The following is a 14,717-nucleotide window of genomic DNA, read 5'->3' on the forward strand; positions in this document are numbered from 1 at the left end:
CAAAAAAAAAAAATGAATATCAATCTCTCTATTTTTCCTCGACTCACCCAATTTTCTTTCCCACTCCCACCTTCTCCACTCTCCTCTCTATTTTCACTTAACTAACCCAATTTTCTCTCCACTTCCACCTTCTCCACTCTCCTCTCTATTTTCCCTCAACTAACCCTATTTTCTCTCTCACACGCACCTTCTTCACTATAAAAACAAAGGAGAATTCTTTTGAGAGTGTAAGTTTGAGATCAATTGGAAGGGTCGAAAAAAAGCTAAGGAAACTATTCTATCAAATGTAACTTTTTTTTTTTTAACTTACTCTCTTTCCCTTCCCTTTTAAGAGTGTGATCAATTATAACGATGTAGTTTTTCAAATTTGTTTTTGTTGTAATTTTGTTAATTAATTTTAAGGTGACTTTAATTTTGTTATGGTTAGGCCTGTTAGCTTAGGCCAATTGGGTTTAATGTGCTTTTATTGTTACTTCAAATTTAGGTCACTTGAATTCATTGTTGTTTAGGTCAATTAAATTTATTGTTGCAGATTTAGGCCAATTAATTTCAATGTGCTTCGAATTTGTTAGATTTAGGTCATTTGAATTTAGCTGATTTAGGCCAATTGATTCAAATTTGTTAGATTTAGGCCATTTTATTCTATATTCTTTAAATTTGTTATGTTCCAATTGATTTAATTTGACTGTTGTTAATTTCTTGGTTTACTGTTTATTAATTGATTAGACTTGTAAAAGACATAATAGTTTGTTACGTTTGATATTCATTTCACAAACCTGTATTATTTCTTAACTTGTATATTATATTTGATATATTATTTTATATTATATCCGATATATTATTTTATATTATTTCCAATATATTATTTTATATTATTTTATATTATTTTATATTATTTTCAATATATTTATTCTCAATGTATATATTATTTCCAATATAGTATTTCTCAACCTATTATTTATCAAGAATATTGTTTCAATTAGTAAAAAAAATTCATTTTTCCTCACTTAAATGACTTTTTTTTTCTTTTTCGAACTTCTGCCAATATATGAAGCATCATGCTATGTAAGTTTCATTATCATCTAATTTTAACATTTACGAATAGTGATAGACTAAATTAAAAACTATAAGAGGATAAGATACAAAACTAGGACTTCTCAATTTAAGCCATTAAAGATTTGCTTATGTGTTGTATGTCAATGATGATGTTTTCTTGTGCTATGGTTTTCGGGAAAAAAACAAGGATTATTTAGATCAGTATATTGTCTAGTCGATTTTTTGGGTTGAATTTGATAGAAGAGGAACTATAAGAGATCTTTGATAGCAACACTTCCCAATCCTTATGGTAAGAAAGTTTTAAAACTTACTTATTTTGCAACTGGATTTTATATATTATTTAGATTTTTGGAGTATGTAAAATTTTAAAGTGTTTGTTATTTGTTATATTGTTTGTTGTTTTCTCATAACATTAGTTGCAACTTTTGTTCTTGGAATAACTTTGAGAATGATGTTAACTTAATTTATCATGAACTCCGTTAGAGATCAAATAATGAAAGTTAATATATTGCATATGAAACAATAATTGTATAATTTACGTAGTTTGGTATTCATTACTATGGCTTCCGAATTTGAAAGAAAGAAGAAGCCTTTTTGGAGAGTAATCAAGATATGGGATTGGGGATTTTGTAAAAGAAAGAGGTAAGCGTGTTTTATGTTTTGTAACGTAACTTAACTATTTTATTTTAGGAACCATGTTAACATGTACTTAGAAATGCTGCTCTGACTATCTTGCAGTGGTAGCCATTGAAAATCTATTTTGTGCGATCCGCTTAGACATATGTTTTAGGAATCATGTTGACATGTATTTAGGAACTTGATACTTTGTTGTGTTGACTATTCTACAGTTAGGGTAGTCATTGAAAAACTATTTTGTTCAATTCGCTTAGACATATGTTATAGGAATCATATTGTTTTGTATTTACTTTGGAGGAGGTGGGCTAAGGGTAAGTTTATGCTAAGTTTCAATTTGATGCAAACTAGAACATTGCTTGGTCTGTAAAGATTGAATCGAAACTTACATTTGAAACATTGATATACTATGCTTATGCCTATGATTATGTAGTCAGTGTTTTTTTTTTTTAATCTTTTACATTCCTTATGGGTCTTTTATTAAAAACCTTGGTTGTATGAACTTTGGATGCTTATTTTGAAAAGTTTATTGATGTGCTTATTAAGAAGGTGATTTTTGTTTAGCATGTACATAATGTTTATGCTTAAGCTTATGTTTATGCATTTTCCGTAATGAATGTTGGCTAAGGTTCATTTTTTTCAAATTTGCAAGTAGTTGAAGAATCCACGGACCATGGTATCCATCAAGTTCTTATTTATGCATCAGTTTGATTAGATTAGGTCACACATACATGTAATATTACAGTAAATTTATCTTTTGGATTATTGTAAAATCTTTACCAATAATGTAAGTTATATTTTTTATTATCAATATAAATATCTTTCTAAACATATGTGGGTAATGCTGAAATTTAGTATCTAATTTTTTTTTTAAAGAAGAAATATATAATAGAAATATATGTGTTGCAAAAATAAAGAATAACGACACCAAATATATGTCGACATATAAGCCTTTATTAAACAGAAACAGTGTCGTTAAAGCACATTTCTTGACAATAATTTTGTGTAACGAAATATTTACAACGACAATATATTAGTGTCGTGTTATATTAAAAGGTGACTGTAACGACCCAACTTTCCAGACTAAGCTGAGGTCACTACTCAGTACTAAGACTCGACCACAAAACACAAAAACTCATAAAGGACCGGTTACGTTTCATTAAAAACGTTAGAGATGTTACAAAAACAGTTTCGGGCCCTATTTAAATCACAGTCATGAGAGTTTCAAATACAGTACTCAAGTCATCAAACTCAAAATCACAAAACAAAATATTCTAACAAAATACATCAGCGGAAGCATAAAGAAAACCAGACGCGTCCATATGGCCTTCACGCATCCTTCCTGCCTCTCGTCGGTCTGCCCCTCGCTGTACCCTTACCTAAAAAGTTAAAGAAGAGAAAGGGTGAGTATAAAATATACCCAGTAAGGGACCCACTACTGGGCCCGTCAGGGGACAATAGTTAACTTCCTATTCAGGGGTACCCTACGTAAACAGTCTAATGGTTCCGTAGAACGCACACATCAGTCTGGTGATCTCGAAAGATGCACGTATCAGTCTAGTGGTCCCGAAGGATGCACATATCAGTCTAGTGCTCCCGAAGGATGCACATATCAGTCTAGTGCTCCCGAAGGATGCACATATCAGTCTAGTGATCCCGAAGGATGCACATATCAGTAAGGTACACTACCCCATAGATGAAGCTAACCGTTACCCCTCAGTCCATACTGAACCGTCTACAACAGTCATACCCCAACAACATTCATATTACAATTTCGCCATAGACTTCGCCAGTCAGATAGTATAGGTTTAAACAACTACATCCTCAGTTGCTATATACGTATCCAATTCACACACCATTGTGATATCCCTAGATCCAGTCAACTAGTCAATCAAAATCGGACTCACCGTCCTTCCACGACCAAACTCCATGATCAATGTCCAGACAAAAGACTACCACATACCTAACCGTAAAACTTTAAAGTCCATCGACATACAATTCCAATCCACAACATAGCCCATTAACATAACTACAATATACCGAACATCCGGGCATCGGTGTCTATCCGTAAACAACTCCTTACACCCGATGGCACACAAGCTACAACTAGCGGTCACGTTACCTTTACATCAGACAAGAGCATAGCAACGATACTAAAAGTCAAACATACATCCATTTATTCAGTACAGTTACTAACGTGTAATCCCCTGTGGATTACTACGTTTCCAGCCTCGATCCGAGGTCCAGTAGTAGGAAAACCCTTACCTGAAACTTGGTTATGCCCCTCGATCGAGTCCACGCTCAACAGATCCACCTAAACGAAAACACAAGGGTTTAAACGATGACACCAGTAAAAATCACCTTTTTAAATCATTCGCGACAACAACGTCGGCTTACCCGAGTAAAAGGAGCTATTCCCAAATGAACTTACTGTGGGACCGTGAACTTGAGCATCAAACCCCTATTACCTTCAAGGAATGAAAGATAAGACCCAGTCTTACTCCAATATTCAAACTCGAAACGATTATAGCAACATTGGGTAAATTACCAAAATAATCCTTACCGAAGACTCACCGTGACCCGAAGTGGAAGGAGAAAATGGCTTAGGTGGCTCGGCTCACCCTCGGCTCGCGGCTCAACTCAGCTTGACTCTTGGATCGCGGCTCATGGCTCAGGCTCACGGCTCGCGGCTCGCGGCTCGGCTCAACTCGGCTTGATTTGGCTCGCGGCTCGATTCACGGCTCAGCTTGACTCGGCTTGACTCGGCTCGCGGCTCAGCTTAACTCGGCTTGACTCGGCTCGCGGCTTGGCTCGCGGCTCAGCTTGACTCGGCTCGCGGCTCGGCTCGCAGTTTGGTTCAGCTTGGCTGGGATTTACGGCTCGGCTTGTCTTGACTCCAGGCTCGCGGCTCGGCTTGCCTCAACTCCCGACTCGCGGCTCGGTTCGACTCAGGCAAAGATGGCGGCTCGGCTAGCTCGGCTCCAATCAACCGACTTAGAGCCGATTTAAATTCCACACCACACGGCGGCGAAACACACGACGGCGAAACACACGGCGGCGATGGCAGAGAAGGTTTGCCCGGTTACTTACGTCGATGCTAGATATACGACGACCGACGCTGCACAACCGAGGTAGAGACGGCCGATGGCTGGCCGTGCACGCGGAACCCAAAAGAAGACGGTCGGAGACGGCTGCAGTTGGGTGGTTTTCCGTCGGTGATGTGCGGCCGGTTGGATGAAGGAGGCAGCGTTCGTGCGGACGGTGAAGTACTACTGAGTTGGTGACGGAGAGAAGGTCGGAGACAGGGACGGAGGTGGAGACGTGCGCGAACGGAAGGGGGGATGGTTGCGAGGCGGCGGCGGCTTCGCGTGTGAGAGATGATGAAGAAGAAGAAGAAGTGGATGGGGGGGGGGCGCGCTCCTTTAGGGTTTTTTTTTTTAAAAAAAATATATAAATATATAATAATAATAATAATAATAATAATAATAATAATAATAATAATAATAATATAAATTAATAATAATATAAAATAATATTAATATTGAATAATAAATATAATATTAAATAATAAATATAATATTAAATAATACATATAATATTAAATAATAATAATATTATTAATATTAAATAATAATACTTATATTAATATTAAATTATAATAATAATAAATAATATTAATAATAATGATAATAATAAATCATAATTATATTATTATTATACCAATTTACAAAATATTAAATTTAAAGAGATTCGTATTCCTAAATTTCTTTTTCTACCCTCTTCGAAGGAAATCGAGAATTTACACCAACATTTTAAATTTCCGAAAAATCACACAAAATGATAAAATTTACCTAAAACATTCGGGGCGTTACATTCTTCCCTTCTTAGGGAACTTTCGTCCTCGAAAGTTTTATTCCTCGAACAGTTCGGGATAACGAGACCTCATGTCATCTTCTCGCTCCCACGTAGCCTCTTCCATCCGGTGATTCCGCCATAAGACTTTAACCAAAGGAATTTCTCTATTCCTCAACATTTTCACCTGTCTAGCCAGCACCTCAACGGGTTGTTCAGTATAGCTCAAGTTTTCATCAATCTCTAGTGGCTCGTAATCCACTACATGGGATGGATCTGGCACGTACTTCCTCAACATAGAAACATGGAACACATCATTAACTGTCGAGAGTGATGGTGGCAACGCCAAGCGATAAGCTACAGGGCCAATCCGCTCGAGAATCTCAAACGGCCCAACAAAACGGGGACTCAGCTTTCCTCTCTTTTCAAATCGTAAGACACCTTTCATAGGTGCTACCTTCAAGAACACCTTGTCCCCCACATCAAACTCAACATCCTTCCGTCTAACATCAGCATAACTCTTCTGTCTACTCTGTGCGGTCTGCATACGTGATCTAATTCTCTGTATTGCTTTGTTAGTAGACTGAACTAACTCAGGACCCATCAATCTCTGCTCACCCACCTCACCCCAGCAAACAAGGGATCTACAACATTTTCCGTACAAGGCCTCAAATGGTGTCATGCCAATAGTAGCCTGAAAACTGTTATTATAAGCAAATTCCATCAAATGCAAGTGGGAGTCCCAGCTACCTGGAAATTCCAATGCACAAGCTCGCAACATATCTTCTAAAACTTGGTTCAGACGCTCAATCTGACCGTCGGTCTGTTGATGGAAAGTTGTACTAAAGTCTAACCTCGTGCCCATAGCAGTTTGCAAACCCTTCCAGAATTTGGAAGTGAAACGGGCATCCCTATCAGAAACAATCGACACTGGCACTTCATGTAATCTCACTATCTCAGACATGTACAGCTGTGCCCACTTACTAGCGGTATAGGTGGATTTACCCGGAACGAAGTGCGCTGATTTGGTAAGTCTGTCAACCACAACCCAAATCACTATAAAACCCCTCAGATTTCTTGGCAGTCCTGTAATGAAATCCATGGATACGTTTTCCCACTTCCATTCCCGTATGCTCAAGGGTTGTAATAAACCCGTTGGTTTCTGCCTTGGTGCCTTAACCTGCTGACACACCAAGCATTTACTAACAAATTCTACTACCTCTCTCTTCATGTTACGCCACCAATAAACCTGCTTCAGGTCCTGATACATCTTCGTATTACCTGGGTGCATGGAAAATGGGGAACTGTGAGCCTCAAATAATAATTCTGTTTTAATCGCACTATCTGATGGCACATAGAGGCGCCTCTCAAACAAAACTCCACCATCAGAGGATATGGAGAACTCAACCGCTTGCCCTTCCTCTGCTAGACCACGCTTCTTAACCAAATAAGGATCGTTACTCTGAGCATCAATGATCCTTTGCCTCAAAGTCGGCTGTACCGTTAACTGGGCTAACTGGATAGTGACTGCCCCCACTAACACTGCAATCTCAGCCCGCTTAAGATCTCGATGCAATGGGGCCTGTCGGGTAATAAGTGCTGCTAAATGTGATACCTTTCTACTAAGAGCATCAGCTACCACATTTGCCTTGCCTGAATGATACAGTATCTCACAGTCGTAATCCTTCACTAACTCAAGCCATCTTCGTTGTCTCATATTCAATTCCTTCTGAGCAAAGAAATATTTGAAGCTCTTATGATCCGTGAAGATCTGTATCTTTTCACCATACAAGTAATGCCTCCATATTTTCAATGCAAAAACCACTGCTGCAAACTCTAAATCGTGTGTAGGGTAATTCTGCTCATGACTCTTCAACTGACGCGAAGCATAAGCTACTACCTTACCTTGCTGCATCAATACACAACCCAAACCTTTCTTGGAAGCATAACTATAAATCACAAAACTGCTAGAACCATCAGGTACAGTAAGAACCGGTGCGGTAACTAGCTTCTGTTTAAGGTTCTGGAAACATTCCTCACATGCCTTGCTCCAAACAAAAGGAGCTCCCTTCCTGGTCAACTGAGTAAGAGGAGTAGCTATACGAGAAAAGTTCTCCACAAACCGTCGATAATAACCTGCTAGACCCAGAAAGCTACGAACCTCACTGACTGTGGAAGGTCGGGTCCAACTGGTGACTACCTCTATCTTAGCTGGATCCACAGAAACTTCAGCCTTAGAAACCACATGGCCTAGAAAGGACAACTGCTTCAGCCAAAACTCGCATTTCGAGAACTTTGCATACAGTTTATTATCCCGAAGTGTTTGCAAAACCATACGTAAATGCTCCTCATGCTCGGCCTCCGTCTTGGAATATATCAAGATATCATCAATAAACACGATCACAAAAGTGTCTAGGAACTCCCTAAACACTCTGTTCATCAAGTCCATAAACACTGCCGGAGCATTAGTCAACCCAAAAGACATCACAATAAACTCATAGTGTCCGTATCTGGAACGAAAGGCCGTCTTCGGTACATCACCATCCTTAATCCTAAGCTGATGATATCCCGACTGAAGATCAATCTTAGAGAACACTGTAGCTCCCTGTAACTGGTCAAACAGATCGTCGATCCTGGGCAAGGGATATCTGTTCTTAACGGTTACTTTGTTCAACTCCCTATAGTCAATGCATAGGCGCATTGATCCATCCTTCTTCTTAACAAATAAAACTGGCGCACCCCAAGGTGACACACTCGGTCGAATGAAGCCCTTATCAAGCAATTCCTGTAACTGCACCTTCAGTTCTTTCAACTCTGCTGGGGCCATTCTGTATGGGGCTCTGGATATAGGAACCGTGCCCGGCTCCAGCTCTATGGCAATCTCAACCTCTCTGTGAGGAGGTAACCCTGGAAGTTCTTCAGGAAAGACATCCGGATAGTCCCTCACCACTGGTTCTGATGACAGGGATACATCGACCTCTCTAGTATCCACCATGCTCGCTAAGATACTCCAAGTACCCTGACTGAGTAGTTTGCTGGCCCTCATGGCTGAGATTACCTGAGGTAACGACCATGACCTTAGGGTTAAACGCTACCTCCTTAGGGGAACAATCTATGCTGGCATGGTTAGCGGCCAACCAATCCATACCCAGAATTACATCAAAGTCGAGCATGTCCAGGACTAACAGCGTTACTTCAATCACATGGTCTGCTATCTCAATCTGGCATGCTTTCACCTTTTCCTTCGACAACATACACTCCCCAGAAGAAGTCGATACTGATAGAACATTGTGTAGGGGCTCTACCTCTAAGCAGGCATGCAACACAAAGGCAGAAGAGATAAAAGAATGTGACGAACCCGAATCAAACAAAACTAGGGCGTAATGCCCCAATATTGGAAGCGTACCTGTCACCACCATGCCTGCCCTCTCAGCCTCAGTCTTGTTGGTAGCAAAGACTTTACCCTAATGTGGAGCACCTGCTCCCTGATTCTGTGCATTCTCGGTAATCCTCATCGGGCATCTGTCAGCTGTATGCCCCTCTTTTCTGTCCCGAGGTCGAACCTCTACCTGCGACCTTAGACGAGTTAGCCCTCTCCTGTAAACTCAGATCCACTGCTAGGTGCAGTGCATCGGCATGAGTGGCGGGTCGCAAAGCTCGAACCAAACTCTGGATGTCCAGTCTGAGGCCTCTAACAAACTTATCAGCTCTGGCCGCCTCAGTCGCTATCATTTCGGGAGCGAAGCGGGATAACATGTCAAACTCCGCATCATACTGCTCCACTGTCATGTCACCCTGCTCTAAGTTCAGGAACTCCTACCGCTTGGCATCTCTCAAACTGGCAGAGAAGAATTTCGCATAGAAACTCTCCTTGAACTGTTGCCACGTAATCTGACCCACGTCACCCCCTAGCATTCTCTCTGTAGTCTCCCACCATGCAGTACCTCTATCTGTCAACATGAAAACAGCACACTGAACTTTCTGATCCTCAAGGCACTTCATATACCGAAATATGGTCTCCAAAGACGATAACCACAGCTGAGCCCTGGTGGGGTCCTCCAAAGACCCATCGAGTGTCGTGGGGTTATACTTCCTGAAATCCCTCAGGTGTTTGGCCTCTGCCGACAACTGATCTGGCACGACCTGGGGCACAACTGGAACTGGAGCCGGAGCTGGAGCAGGAGCAAGCGCGGCAGGCTGCTGCTGCTGCTCCCGCATCTGCATAATCAAATCCCTGAACCTCTGCTCCACAGCAGCTAGGTCTACATGAGTAACTGGCGCAGTCGGGTCAGTGGCTTGGCTACAGACTGCACCTCAGGTTGAACACGTCCTGCTTCCCTTCCTCGACCTCCTCCTCCACCCCTACGTGCACCTTTCCTTGGCGGCATTTCCCTAACAACCACCAATGATCCCTTTAGTCATATGTGATAATTAACTTCGCAGTTTAACTTTGGTAAGGTAATGCATATAAAGTTATACATATAATTTCATGAGCGCGTACATGACGAGTGGCAAGGATCGTTTTAGCCATAAGGACACAAACACCAACTCACATCATAAGTCAGTCTACAGAACCTAAAACTTAGGCTCTGATACCAACTGTAACGACCCAACTTTCCGGACTAAGCTGAGGTCACTACTCAGTACTAAGACTCGACCACAAAACATAAAAACTCATAAAGGACCGGTTACGTTTCATTAAAAACGTTAGAGATATTACAAAAACAGTTTCGGGCCCTATTTAAATCACAGTCATGAGAGTTTCAAATACAGTATTCAAGTCATCAAACTCAAAATCACAAAACCAAATATTCTAACAAAATACATCAGCGGAAGCATAAAGAAAACCAGACGCGTCCATATGGCCTTCACGTATCCTTCCTGCCTCTCGTCGGTCTACCCCTCGCTGTACGCTTACCTAAAAAGTTAAAGAAGAGAAAGGGTGAGTATAAAATATACCCCGTAAGGGACCCACTACTGGGCCCGTCAGGGGACAACAGTTAACTTCCTATTCAGGGGTACCCTACGTAAACAGTCTAGTGGTTCCGTAAAACGCACACATCAGTCTCGTGATTCCGAAAGATGCACGTATCAGTCTAGTGATCCCGAAGGATGCACATATCAGTCTAGTGATCCCGAAGGATGCACATATCAGTCTAGCGATCCCGAAGGATGCACGTATCAGTCTAGTGCTCCCGAAGGATGCATATATCAGTCTAGTGATCCCGAACGATGCACGTATCAGTAAGGTACACTACCCCATAGATGAAGCTAACCGTTACCCCTCAGTCCATACTGAACCGTCTACAACAGTCATACCCCAACAACATTCATATTACAATTTCGCCATAGGCTTCGCCAGTCAGATAGTATAGGTTTAAACAACTACATCCTCAGTTGCTATATACGTTTCCAATTCACACACCATTGTGATATCCCTAAATCCAGTCAACTAGTCAATCAAAATCGAACTCACCATCCTTCCACGACCAAACTCCATGATCAATGTCCAGACAAAAGACTACCACATACCTTACCGTAAAACTTTAAAGTCCATCGACATACAATTCTAATCCACAACGTAGCCCATTAACATAACTACAATATACCGAACATCCGGGCATCGGTGTCTATCCGTAAACAACTCCTTACACCCGATGGCACACAAGCTACAACTAGCGGTCATGTTACCTTTACATCAGACAAGAGCATAGCAACGATACTTAAAAGTCAAACATACATCCATTTACTCAGTACAGTTACTAACGTGTAATCCCCTGTGGATTACTACGTTTCCAGCCTCGATCCGAGGTCCAGTAGTAGGAAAACGCTTATCTGAAACTTGGTTATGCCCCTCGATCGAGTCCACGCTCAACAGATCCACCTAAACGAAAACACAAGGGTTTAAACGATGACACCAGTAAAAGTCACCTTTTTAAATCATTCGAAACAACAACGTCGGGTTACCCGAGTAAAGGGAGCTATTCCCGAATGAACTTGCCGTGGGACAGTGAACTTGAGCGTCAAACCCCTATTACCTTCAAGGAACGAAAGATAGGACCCAGTCTTACTCCAATATTCAAACTCAAAACGGTTATAGCAACATTGGGTAAATTGCCAAAATAATCCTTACCGAAGACTCACCGTGACCCGAAGTGGAGGGAGAAAATGGCTTAAGTGGCTCGGCTCGGCTTGGCTCACCCTCGACTCGCCGCTCAACTCAGCTTGACTCTTGGATCGCGGCTCACGGTTCACGGTCACGACTCACGGCTCGCGGCTCGGCTGAACTCGGCTTGATTCGGCTCGCGGCTCGGCTCGCGGCTCAACTTGACTCGGCTTGACTCGGCTCGCGGCTCGGCTCGAGGCTCAGCTTGACTCGGCTCGCGGCTCAGCTCAACTTGGCTCGCGGCTCGGCTCGCAGTTTGGTTTGGCTTGGCTGGGATTTACGGCTCGGCTTGGCTCAACTCCCGACTCGCGGCTCAGTTCGGCTCAGGCAAGGATGGCGGCTCCACTCAGCCCACTTGAAGCCGATTTAAATTCCACACCACACGGCGGCGAAACACACGGCGGCGATGGCAGAGAAGGTTTGCCCGGTTACTTACGTCGATGCTAGATATACGACGGCCGACGCTGCACAACCGAGGCAGAGACGGCCGATGGCTGGCCGTGCACGCGGAACCCAGAAGAAGACAGTCGGAGACGGCTGCAGTTAGGTGGTTTTCCGTCGGTGATGTGCGGCCGGTTGGATGAAGGAGGAAGCGTTCGTGCGGACAGTGAAGTACTACTGAGCTGGTGACGGAGAGGAGGTCGGAGACAGGGACGGAGGTGGAGACGTGCGCGAACGGAAGGGGGGATGGTTGCGAGGCGGCGGCGGCTTCGCGTGTGAGAGACGATGAAGAAGAAGAAGAAGTGGATCGGGGGGGCGCGCTCCTTTAGGGTTTTTTTTTTAAAAATATATATAAATATATAATAATAATAATAATAATATAAAATAATAATAATATAAAATAATAATAATATAAAATAATAATAATATAAAATAATATTAATATTGAATAATAAATATAATATTAAATAATACATATAATATTAAATAATAATAATATTATTAATATTAAATAATAATACTTATATTAATATTAAATTATAATAATAATAAATAATATTAATAATAATGATAATAATAAATCATAATTATATTATTATTATACCAATTTACAAAATATTAAATTTAAAGAGTTTCGTATTCCTAAATTTCTTTTTCTACCCTCTTCGAAGGAAATCGAGAATTTACACCAACATTTTAAATTTCCGAAAAATCACACAAAATGATAAAATTTACCTCAAAAATTTGGGGCGTTACAGTGACACACTTAAAACATCGTTATAAAAGTATTAATGGCAATATATTGGTGTCGAGTGATAGATAACGGTGACATATTTAAATTGTCAATGTAATAGTATTAATGACAATATATTTGTGTCGAGTGACAGATTACGGTGACACATTTAAAGTATCAATGTAAGGGTATTAATGACAATATATTTGTGTCAAGGTATAGATAACGATGACATATTTAAAGCATCAATATAAGGTTATTAATGACAATAAGTTCATGTCGAGTAATAGATAACGGTGACACATTTAAAATGTCAATCTAAGAGTATTAATGACAATATATTAGTGTCAAGGTATAGATAACGGTGACACATGATTTGCGTCAATATAAGGGTATTGATGACAATATATTGGTGTCGAGTTATAGATAACGGTGACATATTTATTGCGTCAAGGTAAAGGTATTAATGACACAATTTTGGTGTCATGTAAGCATATTTAATGACACGTTTTTCAAAGTGTCGTTAAATAGCCTTTCTTGACAGTGGCTTCAATGACGCAAAAATTGTGTCCTTGAAAGTCTTTAGGACGCAAAACTTGCGTTGTTAAAACCCAAATTTGTAGTAGTGAATAGTAACGACCCTAGTTAGTTCAACATTTTATTCCAACATTAAACTTAAATCGACCAAGGAAGACCTTACGAAACCCACCACTTTACTCTTACCAAGATTCACAACGAAACACATACAAGCAAAAAAAAAAAAAAAGGAAGCAGTGACGCAATAAAAAATACAGTATGATATTTTGTCAAAAAGAATTAATGAGATTCTTTTATTATTTAATTAGATATTTTAATTCAAAAAGATAGAGATTTTGTTTGAAGATATATATATTATGGAGCTTGAGCCTAAGATTGACTGACGAAGACAAGTCTTCGTGCTTGTAATTGAAAAGAGTTACAGAGCTGTGAACAAAAGAAGGTAGTACGATTAACTTTGGTTTCAAAATGTTGATCTGTGATGAGATTGATTATGAGTAATATGAAAGAAGAATTGATGATTAAGAGTTTACCTTGAACTCACCGACCCATGCACGCGAAGTCTGAGCCGCATGCACCTATGTAAGCCACCTAACCGTCGAAGTGAATCTGATCCACGCACTCAAAGTCTAAGCCACGCGCGCCTGTGCGAGCACTGAGCCATCTACGTGAACCCGAGCCAGCATTCGAGCCGTACGCATAAGCAGCCAGCCAAGCCTTCTCCTCCTTCAACTGTGAGCCGCGTGCACCCCTTCAAGCCACAATCCGAGCCATTTTTCTTAAGCCAAGCCGCCAACCAATTTTAATCCTATTTAACCTAGTTTTGGTAAGTTTGATTAAGTTTTTGGCATACCCAATAAATATTCATTTTTGGACTCTAATTAATTTAATTTGGATTTATTTAGTTAGATTTTAACTGGAAGTTTGAGCTATGTAATTTTTCCAACTCAGGATAAGTTGGATTCGACTTCAACTTTGTGTAAGTTGAAATAAATGGATTTTTGGGTTTTTAAACAACCATTAAATTTATTATCTTGGTATTTAACCCTTATTATCTAGGATTTTCTTGGAAAGATTGACCTTGCTGTGTCAGGATTAATTTTGGTTTAAGTTAATCTCCAGGTAAGAGATTCTCTTATTAGACCTTCGAATTGAAGTATGAGCTTGCATGTAACTTTATCCATTATGCATTAACGTAGCTAATATGCATAATGTGATTATGATCTATGATGATTGGTAGTCGTGGCTAGTCAATGCTTATGATGATGGTTAGTTCTGACTAAGTTATGTTGATGATAT

Source organism: Cucumis melo, chromosome 6 (assembly GCF_025177605.1).
Source record: "Cucumis melo cultivar AY chromosome 6, USDA_Cmelo_AY_1.0, whole genome shotgun sequence".
Taxonomy (NCBI): domain Eukaryota; kingdom Viridiplantae; phylum Streptophyta; class Magnoliopsida; order Cucurbitales; family Cucurbitaceae; genus Cucumis; species Cucumis melo.